Raw genomic sequence first — 13603 nt, forward strand, 5'->3', positions numbered from 1 at the left:
GGCAATAATTTCGGAAGGACACTCTCAGTAGCACTGAGTAGCACTGGCCGTCAGAAAGTCGCAAGAAACGATGTGTACGTGCGTTTCATTGCAGCCAGATCATCAGCATAAAATGCTCAATACAAACGCCTCAGGACAGCATTTCATATAGGTTTAGTGAGCTTAGCTGAAAGAAACTACACCGTGGCTGGGTTCTTAGCCCTCCCAACCGAGAGTTTTGTCCCTCGATTAAAGCCACTCACTCTCCCACTAATTCATGGTCCTCTATTTCAGCAGCGATGTCGATATATGTGGGGGACAACACATTCTGCTATTGGATTAGATAGAGCAGCAATCAGTCGTAGAATTAAGTTGCTTTAATATGACATTTATAGCCACAACGCAGATCGGATTTCGACCTGTGTAAGCATTCACTTGAGCACGAACAACTGCTACAATTCCGCACTGCATTGATAATGACCTGAAACAGGTCGAAATCTGATCTGCGTTGTGACTATAAATGTCATATTAAAGCAACTTAATTCTACGACTGATTGCTGCTCTATCTAACCCAATATAACCACAGCCGTTGCGTGCACCCACCCCGTGGAGGGCAACCTGACATTCTGTTATACTGTTAACCAAGAAAACTTACTTGTCAACATCTACGCTGGTTAGTTACCTCGTAATTCACATTTTCTGGCACTAGTAGAATAACACCTCCAGCTTCATTAAGTAGAGTAAGATGTCTTAGACCGAAAGCAAAGCAAAGAGCTATTCGTACGATGCAACGCATCAGTCGCTTTCAGAGCTGGACAATAACAAAATCAATGTCACATGTGAGCAGCCGTACAATTCATAAAGTAGCCTCGCTATGGTGAGCAGGAACTACAGTCGGACGCTAAGCTGTCAGCTAATTGTACCTGTCACGGACCAGCAGAGGCATTGCTCTGAGGAACCATGATACACGTTGGAACACGCCAATGATACGCTATAACTCCATTCAAAAGATGAAAGTAGGGCTTTGTTTGGGTACGTGTTATGAGAAATATGCAAACCATCATCGACCTGATCTAGAGCTTGAACATGTTCTCGAACGAACATGTGCGGAATATGTTTCGACAGCAATATTTCTGCAGGCGACTTCGAATGACATACTGAGTCCATGTCATGTCGAGTTGTTGCACTATACCGGCCAAAAGGTGGTCCGACACAATATCAGGACGTATCCTATGACTCCTGTCACCTCATTATATGTTGCTAACACCTACACACTCGCGGCCTCTGAGGCCCCCGGACTCCAAACTGAATGCAATGTAAGACCTCAAGCGTGAAAGTAGCGTCAGCTGTTGCGTGAAAAGTGCAGTCGCTTGTTGGTAGTGCGGTGACGCACCTTGCCAGGGTCGCGGTCGCTGAGGCGCTGCAGCGCGCGCGTGCGGCCCATGACGACTGCGCAGACTGCCTCCAGGTGCGAAGGATTGGCCAGCAGCGCGACGCGGATCGGGCGGCCGGTGCTGGCGCTCTCGAACTGCTGGTGCGTGCCCAGGTGGTACCTGCCGCACACCGCAGCTCCTCAGTGTGATTTCCTCGCCGGGAACAAGTACGCTGCAAACAAAGCGGCATGTACAATTTAATCGTGAGATTGCACATACTCAACTGCAAACGCTTCTGTCACTCTGACAGCGACTTGCAGAAGGCTTCCTCGATGCTAACAAGGGAACCTCCCCATCGCACCCCTCTCAGATTTAGTTATAAGTTGGCACAGTGGATAGGCCTTGAAAAACTGAACACAGATCAATCGAGAAAACAGGAAGAAGTTGTGTGGAACTATGAAAAAAATAAGCAAAATATACAAACTGAGTAGTCCATGCACAAGATATGCAACATCAAGGACAACATGAGCTCAGGAATGCCGTGGTCCCGTGGTTAGCGAGAGCAGCTGTGGAACGGGAGGTCTTTGGTTCAAGTCTTCCCTCAAGTGAAAAGTTTAATTTTTTATTTTCAGACGATTATTATCTTCCGTCCGATGTGATCACTTTTTTGGGTTCAAAATGGCTCTGAGCACTATGCGACTTAACTTCTGAGGTCATCAGCCGCCTAGAAATTGGAACTAATTAAACCTAACTAACCTAAGGACATCACACACATCCATGCCCGAGGCAGGATTCGAACCTGCGACCGTAGCGGTCGCTCGGCTCCAGACTGTAGCGCCTAGAACCGCACGGCCACTCCGGCCGGCACTTTTTTGGAAGTGATTATCACATCCACAAGAAAACCTAAATCGGACAAGGTAGAAGAATCTTTTTACCCATTCGCCTAGTGTACAAGTTAGGTGGGTCGACAACGTATTCCTGTCATGTGACGCACATGCCGTCACCAGTGTCGTATAGAATATATCAGACGTGTTTTCCTGTGGAGGAATCGGTTGACCTATGAACTTGCGAGCAAACGTTTTCGGTTCCCATTGGAGAGGCGTCTACTAATCGCACGGTTTTGCGGTGCGGTCGCAAAACACAGACATTAAACCTATTACAGTGAACAGAGACGTCAATGAACGAACGGACAGATCATAACTTTGCGAAAATAAAATAAACTTTTCACTGGAGGGAAGACTCGAACCAAGGACCTCTGGTTCCGCGGCTGCTCACGCTAACCACGGGACCACGGCGCGTCAGAGATTACACTTCCCTTGATGTTGCCTATCTTGCCATGGACTGCTCAGTTTGTATATTTTGCTTATTTTTTTTCATAGTTCCACAGAACTTCTTCCTGTTTTCTTGATTGATCTGTGTTCAGTTTTTCAAGGCCTATCCACTGTGCCAACTTATAACTAAATCTGAGGGGGCTGCGATGGGGAGGTTCCCTTGTAAGAAATGTCATCTGCAATCCAGGTCTCACTGCTACGATCAGTCATCTGATAACGGCTATACTGCGTTATAGCTGTAACCTTTGAATTTGCGCTGCTTCTAAGTTAAATATCTGAGTAGGTGCGGTGACACAGAGCATTATACCCTACGCGGGGCGACAAGAGCTCGCTGCATGTAGCCAATGCAAAACCATAGTCATCAAGTAACTTCACCAGAAATGCACGTAATATCGTTATGTGGCCTAACAAAGCTTAACGTAAAGCAACCGCGACAGCAACTGTCCACATTGGCGTATCAATGTTCTTCAGCTCCCTTTTGTGCTTTTACTGTCATTCCATCCGCTTATCAATTACCTCCATCATTATCTCTAAAGTGATCCGCGATCCACTAGCCTGGGCAACAGACTGCTGATACCATGATTCGGCCGGGACGCCGTAGGTCACCTCCACTTGTAAACGTTGCGCAGACGTTGTACACTTCTCCCTTCTTCTTCTCATTGTCACGGAACAATGACGAGCACGCTGTCACACTTCCCGCGCTTTTGCAAAACTGCACTCGACCCTCGACAGCGGGCAAGTACAGGGCTTGGATAAAAATATGAAAAAACCGCGAGAAATTCGCGCTTGAACATAAATATAAATGCTAGCCAAGCCCGCATGTTGCTCTGCTGTATTTGACCACGAACAGCCCCTATACACGTGTTTGGTGTTTCAATAGGCATCGTAAAAGATCTACACCTGTGTTTTCTCAGTTTTCTTTATCATGTCACGGGTAAAGATCACGCTGGGAACCTATGTGATTGATTATTACGCTTGATGTTCGGCATCCTATAAAAATCTACTCACATTTCCTAAACATGGATGACTACTTCAATATATAAATGTGAGTGTTTTCAAATGCCTCTTAGCACTATGGGACTTAACATCTGTGGTCATCAGTCCCCTAGAACTTAGAACTACTTAAACATAACTAACCTAAGGACATCACACACATCCATGCCCGAGGCAGGATTCGAACCTGCAACCGTAGCGGTCAGGCGGTTCCAGACTGAAGCGCCTAGAACCGCACGGCCACACCGGCCGGCAAATGTGAGTGTAACTGCAAAAGCATACACGTCGGTAAATTCAGGTGGGCTATCTTGGATTCGCCTTGTAGCAAGACCTGGGAACGTCCGTTGTGTTTAAGTCTCCGATGCTACGTCGTGGCACCAGTTTGGTAGGGCTTCCTTCTGCTCGTCCTTTCTTAAAACGCGGCCTTGCGGTTGGTTCCTTCAGACACAAGCGCAAGAGAGAGGGTTGTTCAAATTTTAGATGTTGAGTTCGCGAGAAATTCAGAACAAAGGAACTAGGCGTCGCATTTGCTATCTCCTGGCTGGAGGAAACGCCAGGTACCACTGCGAATCCGTTTTGTCAGCTGGTCAGTTCGTGGGTACGCCAAGCTCTTTCCGTCTCTGCCCAAAGGCTGGTTGAAGTTTGTTCAGAGTTAGCAATCGCTGTAGGATGGGGGGGGGGGGGGTTCGTGAGTATAAATTGCGAATGCTGTGTGCAATTGTAATGTTATTCTGGATGGGAGATAGATTTTTCTGTTAGGGAGTTTCTATACTTGTTAATTCATTTGTCGGAAGCATTTTTACGGGAATCTCACGAGCGATAATTTTCCTATCGTTTAACTTGATTCAGTTAGATCTGACTTTGTTCCCTATTCAGTCATCATTTACTTCATTCATCGTGATCGCAATTAAGTTTCTTGATCTCTCTCTGCTGCAAGTCGCAAGATAGTTTTCACAATTCGAACAGCGCTGGGGATGACAAAATTTGCCTTCTTTGTGTGTCTGAATTTTTGTAGGACTTGACTGTCCATATTGCGTTCTTCACTTAGCCTAGTCCTCGCTCCATACTGATGAGTAACTTTTTGTAAAACAGATACTCCTTAAGGAACCAAAGTGATAGGATTCTGGACGTATTAGATGTTCCCTAATGTGCTTTCCGCCACTCTGTCCAGTATTCCTGATCTCATCGATCCCAATTGTCCTGTAATGAAAGTGTATGAGAAGGCACACGTTGAAATTTCATCCTCTGATCAGCCGTTCTGAAGCCTGACACTTAAAATTTCCGTTGCGCAATTACTATAACACTTAAGGCCAAATTCGATTAGTGTTTCACGCGACTTCACTTGGCTTGATATTCAGTGGGAGTTACAGAATTATAGGCATTATTTGTTCGAAACGAAATATGCAGCTATGAAAAAGTCCACATTATATGGCGAAAGTTCATTCCACATTTACCACAGTTAAGGCGAAACCGATACTTAAGAAACAGTGGGCGGCTGTTACTCGTATCAAAGGTAAATGCTGCATACAAGGAAAGCTAAAAAAACGTCATCCGCTAAGTCACAACACGAACGTAAGTGTGTGTTAAGTGATTGCGACAGGCTGTCACTGAAAAGGATTGTGACGAAAAATAAAGATTGCGACAACTGCGAAGGTCACTGTAGAACTAAATGTCGCACTTGCGAACCCTCTCAGCATCAAAACAACACGAAGGGAGCTCCATAAGTATGTAATTCCAGTGCGAGCTGGAATTCCAAAACCATTCATCATAGACGCAAATGTCCGTAACAGGAAAACGTGGTGGCAAAATCGTAAAATCTGGATTATGGAGCAATCGAATGAAGTCATTTGGCTGAATAAGTCTTGTATCACACTGTTTCAATCTTCTGGCCAAGTTTACGTTCCAAGTGTGGAACATGGCGCCGTTCCAGTGATGATTTGGAGAGCCATATCGTGGTATTCTATGGAACCTTGATTATTCTGCAAGGCCGCATTACTGCCAAGGATTATGTGACCATTTTTGACGATCAGATCCACCCCATGGTACAATCTTTTCCCCCCAATAGTTATTTACTTCTCGTTCGATCTGCCAGATACATTTTACAAAGAACAGATAAGATTAATATAAATCACAATAAAAGTTTGGAACTTACAATGTGGAAACAAATTATATCAGTTTTTACATTACAATTACGTCAGGGAAACTACATTATTACATTAAATCGAACAAAAATCACATAAATTGTAGACAATTAATTACACAGTAACATTAAGATTATGGAGCCATTTCCTGGCATTGTCCGTTAACTTGTGGAGCGACATCAGAGAGCCGTCTCTGAAACCATGAATGTTACAAACCAGAAGATGGTCCATTGTTTGTACCTCGCCACAGTCACAACACGAATCCTCTGTATAGCCCCATTTGGTTGTTTGCTGTCTGCATCGTCCAACTCCCGTGTGAAACCTGTTTAGAGCCGACCAGTGTTTCCTGTTGAGATTGAAGCCTGCAATCCGTTTGGATGGGTCGTGGATTAGGTGATGATTTTTCACGACGCCTCTTCTCAGATCCTGCCATGCATTCTTCCATTCAGCATCGAGACCCTCTGTGCCCAATGTTCTGCTCCAGACGATAGACTTCCTGGACTTGAGTCTCGTGTGTCCTCCAAAATGTTGGCATGTATGGGTAGCCTTGGGTTTGCTTCAATTTTTTCTACTATGTCCTGGGTTGCTTTCTCTCTACGTATGGAAGCAGGAGCGATGTTTGCCAACACCGGAAGCCACTCAACAGGGGTTGGCCTGAGAGTGCCGGTGACGGTTCTCAGAGTGGCATTTGGTTGTACATCCACTTGTTTGGCGTGCGGGCTTCTGCTCCAGACTGGGGCGCAGTATTCTGCAGCGCTATACACCAGTGCCAGTGCAGCAGTTCCTAGAGTGGCAGCATCGCAACCCAAGTGGTTGGTTGGTTGGTTTGGGGAAAGTGACCAGACAGCGTGGTCATCAGTCTCATCGGATTAGGGAAGGATGGGGAAGGAAGTCGGCCGTGCCATTTCAGAGGAACCATCCCGCCATTTGCCTGGAGTGATTTAGGGAAATCACGGAAAACCTAAATCAGGATGGCCGGACGCGTGATTGAACCGTCGTCCTTCCGAATGCGAGTCCAGTGTCTAACCCACCACTGCGCCACCTCGCTCGGTAACCCAAGTGGTGCCTGCCAGTCTGTTGAGCAGGTTATTTCTCGTCTTTAGCTTTTGGGCAGTATCAGTTAGGTGTTGTCTGAAAGTCATGCTGCGATCTAGCTTAATACCGAGATATCTTGGGAAATTCTCGTGGCTGACAGCTTTACCATTTATAACCAGGCGCAGTTCCCTTCTCGCATCCTTGTTGTTTAGATGCATGACTATGCTTACTGTTTTTGTCACATTGATTTTTAGATGCTATGTGTCATAGTATTTTTTCAGTGTAGCTAGATCTTAATTTAGTGTTGATTCCAGGTTTTCAAACGAGTTACTTTGCGATGTAATAGCTAAATCATCTGCGTAGGAAATGGTGATACTGTGTTCCGAGAAGACAATGCCCTGTTCACACAGCTCGCATCCTCCAGGGTTGATTTTGTGAGCACCAGGAGGAATTGTCACAAATTCCCTGGTCACCACAGTCACCAGGTCTCAATATTATTGAGACCTTGCGGTCTATTTCGTCGACAAAAGTGCGTCGTCACTATCTACTACCGTTATTGTTACCTGAACTTCAACAACATTGCAGGAAGAGTGGTATAAGAGTCCCCTGAAAACCATACAGGACGTGTATTTATCCATTCCGAGAAGACAAAAAGCTGTTTTGAATGCTAACGGCGTTCCTACACCGTATAGGCATGACAATGTGATGTGGTTTTGATGTCTCCATATTTTTGCCCATCCCCTGTACCTACACGGCTAGCAGCTTACCCATCGCATTTGAGAAGATCGACTTTCCTGGCATTATTTCGCCGTGTTCCCGAGTGCCTGGAGGACACACTGTTGCGCAAGTCGAGTTCGGCTTTGTCTAAGAATGTAAGTAAGCTACCTAACTCGGAGAAATTTGCCCAGTCCTTGGATCTAGACCCTAATGAGTACAATTCAGTATCACAATAAACGAAACGGTTTCTGACAATTTGTTTGGTTGTGCAGTAACGTTGTAGACAAACAGCAGCCATGGAAATATTGAACTCTTACCAGTTGAAACGTCCCCTCAGAAAAATTATGAATGACTGTGCTGGTAAACTTCTACGTTATTTGATTTTCAAACAGCTGAGCAAAACTCAACGTACTCAAACAGTTTTCTCTTTACTTATTCTGATCATCACTAAACTGACACACAACATTTTTTAACGCAATGCAATCTGACTTTCAAAAATCCCTACACAAGAATGGCCCTGACTAACAATAACCTATACCTTTCATGAATAACTTACTGTTGTGGATTGGCAAGACAGCCAACCCACTATGACAGGAAGCCGAAAGGCACGCGTTTTAGCTCACGCAGGCTGGCGTGAGGTCTGGAACAGCTAAAGGAATTGAGACTAGTAAAAAAAGTACGTAGCTGCTGGAATACTTAACTTTAATCCACAATTGGTGAACATCGCTCTTGACGGTACATGTTTTACAGCATCAATAGTAACTGGTAATGGCGCCTTGCTAGGTCGTAGCAAATGACGTAGCTGAAGGCTATGCTAACTATCGTCTCGGCAAATGAGAGCGTAATTTGTCAGTGAACCATCGCTAGCAAAGTCGGCTGTACAACTGGGACGAGTGCTAGGAAGTCTCTCTAGACCTGCCGTGTGGCGGCGCTCGGTCTGCAATCACTGATAGTGGCGACACGCGGGTCCGACGTATACTAACGGACCGCGGCCGATTTAAAGGCTACCACCTAGCAAGTGTGGTGTCTGGCGGTGACACCACACTTACCTCACTAAAATCTTCGTTACTCGAACTACTGCAATACAGCGACCGCCAATTCTGCCAGCTAAATAAAAGATTCTAACTACTGAAGGCACTAACTACTGATAGGCATAGTTAGCAAATGAAAGATTTTGATAGAGAACAAACAATGTATTTACCTTAATAACGTTCAAAAGTCATTACATATATCTACCAATTCATGACAACCATCTTTACAAATTTCCATTTTCTGGCGGACCAAGTCCAGATCGTCCGCTTATAGCAACCTCTCAAAACTCTGGCATCTCTCTCCCCTCATCCACCACTGCTGGCGGCTCTCCTCCAACTGCCCCACGCTACGCGCTGTTCACATCCAACTGCCCAACACTACACAAGCGAATATTCCAACAATGAGTCCAACCAGCCACAGACTGCACACAGCACAGTCAGTGATTTTCATACAGAGCGCTACATGGTGTTACCAACATAAAACCTAAACAGCCTACTTACACAGTTACAGTTGCAGGAGGCAGGGATTGCTGTAGTCACTAGGAGGAAGATCCACAATTGATGCCGCTATCAAAGTGACTATTAATGTTTAGCAGATACAGAAATTCTGGATGGGAACAGACGACAAGAAGATTTCCACTGAAGTGAATGGGTTGCCGCAGACAGTCAGTAGGAACAGAGGTACTTCTAAGTCTGAAACTGATACCGGGGACAGCTGACGGCTCTGATCGAGTACACTCGGAATTTCCGAAAATCCTGGCTCTGAAGAAAGAAGATGACCAGGAAGACTGTATAAATTGTATTAAACCAGAAAATATCCCTAAAATCTGCAAAGAGTGGTAGCCATCCTAAAATCTGGCATTCAGGTGTCATTCTGAAGAACTTCAGACCAAACTTCGTATTGTACAGCCTCTTCAAGTCATCTGAGAAGATCAAAGAAAGTAGTCTGAACCTCTTCATTATGGATATTCTTCTCTGAAACCAACCACAACTCAAGGCTGGTAGCAATTGTTGCGACAAAGTCTTGGCCCTCGCAACGTACGTTGACGATGGATACAAGAAGAAAAGTTAGACTGAAGTAGCTGCCGTCGTTTTATTTGATCTACACTTTACAGCTCCGGGAGAGTTGTCTCGAGATGTCTCCTGTTCTCCTTGACGATGTTTTGGTCAATTATCACAACTATAAAGCTGTCATTTGAGAGGAATGGCTACACGTTCCTCCTCTTATAATTCGTATGCGAGAGCTTCTTTGCGTATACAATTACCTGTCACTTGTGTCTAGTCTCCTTCTGAAATGTGTCAATATAATCATAACTAATTCAAATCGAAGATAAGAAGCCTTGCGCCCAAGTACTTCTCAGTCTTCAAAGATACACACGACCAATTTTGCTACATATCCTGACATTTCTTCTCAGCACAGACAATACACAACTGTCGACTTCGCTCTATCTAAGCGAACAGCTATAATGTCTCGTACGTGTGTACTGAGTTTAGTAATCGTATTGACTTAATATTCCAACTGGTGCTACGCATTACTTAACTTTATTTTCTTACTAGCGTATAAACCCAGCATTGCCCAGGTATTCATTTTTTCAATTTTCAGTTAGAAACGTACAGTTTCTGTACGCTTGGCGCAGCTGCTTTGCGTGTCTATAACGCGATTTTCTAAACGTCTCTATGGCAACGCCTCTTCATAGCGCTATAGAGGGCTATTGCTTTCGCCCACAGCCATTTGCACTTCACAGCTGAAAGCTGTCAAAAGCGTTTAGGGTTTCGGGGATTTCCTTAAACTGACTCGACTAGAGGAGTTTCCTAGTACTAAAGAATAAATGTATTAACACTATGCTGTCCGGCGACACCACAGTGGTGTCGAGCATAGTATAGGCATTGGCAAGCGACAGCACTTTAGTATCTTTAGCTTTATATTGATGTTTTGTTTAGGTAGCAATAAGTTACACGCATCAATAAGTACGTGCCCATTCATCATGGCAGACGAAAGAGACGATACGATTATTTACGATGAATGCGCGGACATCTTGTCTGGCGTTCCGGACGACTTGCCCCAGTGGCAAGAAGACATTGAATACCAAATAAATGAAAGTGAAGCAGAATCGTTGGAAGATAAAGAAATACGTCCAAGAAGAATTCGGTGAACGCTACGGTCGCCAACTGATTCGGATGAATCAGAAGAAGACGACAGTGCACAGCGGTCAGACTTTGATTTACAGAAGACCAATAATAAATTTGAAAGATCTACCAGTCCAAACATATTTCCCAAAGATACACAGAACGTCGAGGATATCGTAGAATTGTGTACTGGGAACGATTTACTTCAATATATTAGCAACGGAACCAACAAGTACTACAGTCAAAATTGCAATTGAAGGAAACTGGATTTAAAAAATGCCAAATTTGTCGACGTTACGGGATCCGAACTTAGAAAACGGTTTGGGCTTGCTATCCTCATGGCAATTGTAAAAATGCAAGGATCGATGATTATTGGTCAACGAATTCGTTGATAGACACGCCGATATTTCGCAAAACGATGTCCCGCAACCGATTTTGACAAATATTATCATTTTTACATTTTTCCGACAACAACAATGAACCGGATAATGCCGACCGGCTTTCCAAAGTGCAATTCGTAATTGATTATTTTTCCAAAAAGTTTAAAGAAACTTTTAATCCACGTCAAAACATCTCAATTGACGAAGGAATGATACTGTGGCATGGACGGTTAAATTTTAAAGATTACAATGAGTCAAAAATTACGAAATATGGCGTACTCATTCGGATGCTGGGTGATTCGACTGCGGGATACAATACCTCATACAAAATATATAGCGACGCTGGACAGCCTTTAGCAAAAACAGTGAGGGAACTATTGACACCTTCTTATAGAAAGTGGCATCACCACTACATGGATTATCATTGTAACAGTGTAGAACTTACAGAGAAGTTACTCGAAAGGAAATTCGAGTTTGTGGAACGATATGCCAAATAAGGGATTTCCAGAAAAATTAAAGCGTGCAAAAGTCAACGTGTTTGAAGCTTGTCATCAGCGGAAAGGTGAAGTACTCGCACAGGTATGGAGAGCTTCGAAAATTAAAACGATGCGAATGATCTCTACAAAACATAATGCCACTTTGACTGACACTCAAAGAAAATGTAGAAAAACCAATTACACAATAAAATAAGCTGAAAGCGTATTAGACTACAACAAATACATGAAAGGAGTGGATCGGGCAGACCAATATTTGAGTTATTACCCCATAAACAAAAAAGCTATAAAATGGTCAGAAAAGGTTTGCATGTACACTCTTTGACATAAAACTCGACCGGCGGCCGGCCGCTTCAGAGGCTAAGTCCGCGCCGATCGTGACATGGGACAAAAAAACTGGCCAACTCGCTAATTCTCTAAGTCCGGTTATCTGCACAATCTGGCAACACTGTAGACTGCGGCACTTCCTGGAGGAAAACTTGTCCCAAGATAGAGAGACTCTACGCTGATTACGCCTGTGGTCTAGCGGTAGCGTGCGTTGTTTCTGTTCATAATGTCAGTGGATCGAGAGCAGCTGGCATAAAATATTTTTATAGCCTCTTCTGTCTGAATGCTGAAGACGTGAATGTAATGGTAACGCAGATTCAATCTGTTTCGCTTTGTGACACACCGATATCAAAATTTTATCTAGTAACGATTTTGCGGCAGATTTCCTGCAGACTGTCCTCCTCTGGACGCCGTATGCGGCAAAGCTCCGGGATCCATTCGCTGGCTACTGGCAGCGGCCGTGGCGACAGCAGCGGCGCTGCACTCCCCCGTTCTTTATCGAAAGCGCCTGCTACCGCTCATCGCTTTTGATGATTTAAAACGCTTTATTATTAAATGTTGCTCCACAGAAAATTTCTACAATTTCCATTCACGCTCAAAAGCAACGGAGACAGACGCTCTGATTAGTAGGCGGGTAATCGGCAAGAGCTGAGTATGGCCCGAAATTAATTTTATAGACTGGGACGAAATTAAACCACCTCACTACATTCGATGAATTTATAAATGCTTCATACCTCGTTTCTTTTCCTTTCAAACTTAATTATTTGTGCAACTTTTGGTCAATGTTTGGATGTTTTCGTCAAGACAGAGTGAGCGTCTGTGGTGTAAAGTGTATTACAGTTCTTGTTTCATTCCTTATGGTAAGTCTATGCGATAAACTGTGTGAATACCTTGCAATGCATGCTCTGTAGCAGTGCAGGCACACTGCACATTTGGAGTTACATGTATGGGCTCATGAAGTATTTATTGTTGATCGGAAGTGATAGTTAAGGTCATCAGATTTAAACCAGAAAAATTTGTCGTTTTGAAGGTTTCAGAGAACGGAAAGGAATTGCTAACGCCGGTGTTAGAAAACGTCTACAGTTAAATGCTATTGCAAAAATTTAGAAGATGGGAACTATATTAATGAACATGTGCCCTTCATAAACAACCTTCTGACATGTTAGACCTATATGACGAACAAAGCTCAAATTTATATCGTTGACAGTCGGTTTGAATCTTTTCAGGACCTATTTTACACTGAAGCACCTTGGAATTTGCAAAGCAGAAATCCATGATATTAACTTAATTTACTAAGTCGAAATCGGACGAAGATTGATGTTTAAAGGCATTCTTCAGATTTCGCATAAGAAATTTTTACTAGCAGTTTGCAACTCCATTAATTAAAATGGAAAATAAAAGGTTGTAGTCAGCGGCTTCTACCGTGATTCGAACGTATAGTACAAGCAATCTAACACACAAGGGAACCTCTGAGCTAACGACACACTGGCGGCCAGAGGCGGACTATAGTCACTGCGATGTTGCCTGAGCCTCAAAACGCAACCTTAAACACACAAACAGAGGAGGTGGAGATTACTGTTTTAACGTCCCGTCGACAACGATGTCATTAGAGACGGAGCACAAGCTCGGATTAGGGAAGGATGGGGAAGGAAATCGGCCGTACCCTTCCTAAGGA

The sequence above is a fragment of the Schistocerca cancellata genome, chromosome 1 (assembly GCF_023864275.1).
Source record: "Schistocerca cancellata isolate TAMUIC-IGC-003103 chromosome 1, iqSchCanc2.1, whole genome shotgun sequence".
Lineage (NCBI taxonomy): Eukaryota > Metazoa > Arthropoda > Insecta > Orthoptera > Acrididae > Schistocerca > Schistocerca cancellata.